Below are 3,793 nucleotides of genomic sequence, written 5' to 3'. Positions count from 1 at the left end.
GAGGGGTGATTCGACAAATCGCTCCCATACAAACTTCAAACTGATTTTTAAATAGGTTCCCGGGCACCAAAATTCATAAAATTTTGGATTTCGGCTCAGTTTTGCATGCAGATTCTGAATATGGAATTATCTCAACACCGCTAAAGAAGCCAATTGGCTTTCAAGGGCAAAACAAAACATACTGTTACCCATCTTTGTTTCGGTAGCGCAACTACCGAACTGATGATGTTTACCTTTTTTTACATACCTGTCAACATAATCTGTTGGGGGAATTATTTTATTTTTCCTACTTACAACCAACATCCGACCATTTTTTTAAGTGGGAATGGTAGAACTTTCAATTCCCTCGGTCGCACGTTAGTCTTTAGTCGTTAGTTTTGCATTTTGTTCTACCTTTTCCGTGAAAAATGAGATCCGGCTTGTGCAAGTGAGGAGTTGAGGTTAGAATTGTAGGATATTCTAGGTTAGATTTGCTATCCACTTCGCCTGAACGATTTTCAGACCCAGAAATATCGTACTTCTACTTAGTTTTCACTGCCGTAAAAAATACTGTTATGCTCAGAATAAACAGTTATACCTTCGGATCACACTCATTTACTCGTAAATCTCAATCTGACTGTAAAATAATGAATTTCTTTCCAATGTTTTGAAACCCCGAACGAATTTGACATTGCTTTCGGGAAGCATCATCACGACGACGACAACACTCCCAAGCGGTCGAATCGTCGTTTTGGGGGCGAATGGGGTACGTTCGGTGTAGTACTATAAATAGTATTGTAGTAGATTTGTAGTAATGAGCTGAATTTTAGTATGGTGAGAAGGTCAGTTCTCTGTTTCTGCAATGAAATGGTACAAAAAGCGTGGGTATTATAATTCCTTGCCTAATTTGATGCTGTTTGAGCAAAACTTTGGATAACTATGTTGTTTATGTTGCAAGAAATGGAGAAAACAACAACACTGTTGCCAAAAGTTTTGCTCAAACAGCATAAAATTAGGCAAGGAATCATAATACCCACGCTTTTTGCACCATTTCATTGCAGAAACGGAGAATTGACCTTCTCACCATACTAAAATTCAGCTCATTACTACAAATCTAGTACTTCACCGATCTGTTCTATTGACCTTCTCACCATACTAAAATTCAGCTCATTACTACAAATCTAGTACTTCACCGATCTGTCCTATTGTTATTAGCGATCAAATGTGAGGTTAAGTAACGCAAAATTTTCAACTTTGGAAGCAAAAATAACATATTTCTGGCCAATACATTGCATGAAAGTTAGGAGATTCTGCAATTATTTCACTTTTCTTCCATTTGTAGCATTAGTAATTCAGTCTTACACTCAGCGAAAAAAACTAGCGAAATTCATCAAAATACCTTATGAAAATTTGCTAAAATTAATTCTTATGCATGACATAAGAATACCTTATGAAAATTGATCGTACTTACTATGACAAATTTCATAAGATAGACTTATGAAAAGAACAAAAAAATCTTAAAAAGATGCAGACTGGATTCGATCCATGAACGTCGGGATCACCGAGCCCGTGTTTTATCCACACGGCTATCGACGCTTGAGAATACCATCTTGCTAAACATGAATAAAAGCCAAGCTGTGAGACGATTTTACGTCATAGAGTGACCTTATGAAATTCATCCGAATCATTATGAATTATTTAAAGGCCGTTTCATAAGTTGGGCCTTATGGAAATCTTAAGGTTATTTGGCTGAGTGTAGGGTTGGTAATTTACTGTTTACTTGTTTTGCGTTTGATGGTCAATAAAACAGAAAAAAAAATACAAGCAGTAGGTGGCAATATAGTTGCCACTGCCTTATGAAGGGTTAACGGCACAGCTTTTATTTCTAAATAAAGCCTCCTGTAGAGTGACAGAGATAGCAAAGAAAAACAGAGTGCTTTTAGGGGAGCGTGACCAGTGACCACCAAGTACCGTCTACCCCCGTTGGTTTGAACGACACCTCATGCAAACCAACGGGGTTCATTTTTTAATTTGAACTTCTAGTAACCCTGTGGGCATCGAACAACACACTGATGGTAACCCTTTTCGCTGTTTTGTTTTGATTCTGCGTTCCGTTTCACCCCGTTCCATGAGCAGAATGACGCTTGAACCATTTTTAGTTTGAACGATGTGCAGATTAGAGGGGGTCAAATTAAAAAGTGTTCAGATTAGATGAGGTCAAACCAACGGGGGTAGACGGTAGAGTAATGTTTTCTTTAGATGATCGTAAAAAAACTGTGAGCGTGTGTGAGTTAACTTTTACACAAACACAAACACAGCTAGACGCCTTAACCATACGACATAAGCGGAGATATGAAACTTATAGACACTATTGGTTGATGCACCAAGCGAAAAGAAGAAGAAGTTTTGACATCCAAGCGGTGTGCCATCGATTAGATCCTCGTCGCTGATTGGTCGATGGATGTAAACGGCACACCGCTTGGATGTCAAAATTCTTCTTCTTACCGCTTGGTGCATCAATCAATAGATTCCATAGACTCGCGGAGGCGAAGACAACTGTAGCCAAACGAACTGTCAGTTCGTGTAGCCAAACGAGCATGACGTCACGATTTCAATAGCGACAATGGATTGCGTGACGTCATATTCGCTCGGTACACTCTAAATTCACGACAAAACACACTAAAATCGTATTGCTCAACCATGTCTCCGCGAGTCTATGGAATCTATAGTGTCTATAATGAAACTGCCCATTAATGCGCTACGCCCTAATCAGAATGGACTCGAGATTTCTGTCCACCCCTGAATACTTTTCAATTTTACCTCCCGTCTGGCTAAACACCCCTGTTCGGTAAAAAGCGTCGCAAAGAAACGATGACGCACATTTTCACGGTTGTTTCCAACCCCCCCACTACTTGACAGATGAGCTCAGTTTCGCGTACCTACTTGCAAATCGCAGATGTCGCTACTGTACGTAAACAACGGGTCCATCCTTCACTGACGCAACAATTTTCGTCCATGCGAAAACACCTTTCTGTTTCGTAGTGAGTGGATGCCCAACAAGCCCAACAAGAGGCTAGCGTTTCGTATCAAAAGGACGTATTCAACAGAAGCGCAAAAATAGTGTTAATTAAATTCAAATCATTTTTATTTGATGCTGTAAGAAATGTAACAGAAACACTTGTTTAAACGGTATTGCATATTAATTTGTAACTGCGCATGCTAGATTGAACCGAGGATCAAACTGAAAAAAAATCTGATCTGATAATTTTTAACTTCCATTTTGGATTTGCCACCAGATATGCAGCTGTAAAATGTTTGCATAAGTAGTAATTTATTACTGGCATGTGCATAATAACCGCACCAGAGAAAAACATGAGTTTCTGATTAATAGTATGAAAGTCGACTATTTTGCCTTCAGCCGTTTTATAGATATAATTTTCACTTCTAGTAATCAATTTCATCATACCGCACTTAAATTGCATTTTTCTGTGCCAGAGAAGCAGAAACAACACATTAAGATTCTTGTTTAATATTTTAATATGTTTTGTGCGGTTTGTTATTCTTGGTTTTCGTCACTTTCAAAAGTAGCGCTTGCCGCTTTGAATCTGACAGTACCACCCGGACCAAAATTTTTAGGTACGCTGACGTTGTTCGGCAGCTGTCAAGAAGCTCCCGGGTTGGTTGTTTCCAAGCAGACGGACAAAGACAGCAGATCAAGCCAACTCTTCGATTTCGTATCTCAACCAGTTGGCGAAAACGAGACAGCGCGCGAAATCCGATCCCACCGAAAGTGCCTTTCTCTGTCCTAGCGTTC

The sequence above is a fragment of the Aedes albopictus genome, chromosome 1 (assembly GCF_035046485.1).
Source record: "Aedes albopictus strain Foshan chromosome 1, AalbF5, whole genome shotgun sequence".
NCBI lineage: Eukaryota > Metazoa > Arthropoda > Insecta > Diptera > Culicidae > Aedes > Aedes albopictus.
The sequence above is the reverse complement of the archived record's forward strand: the minus strand, read 5'-3'. Positions refer to the sequence as shown.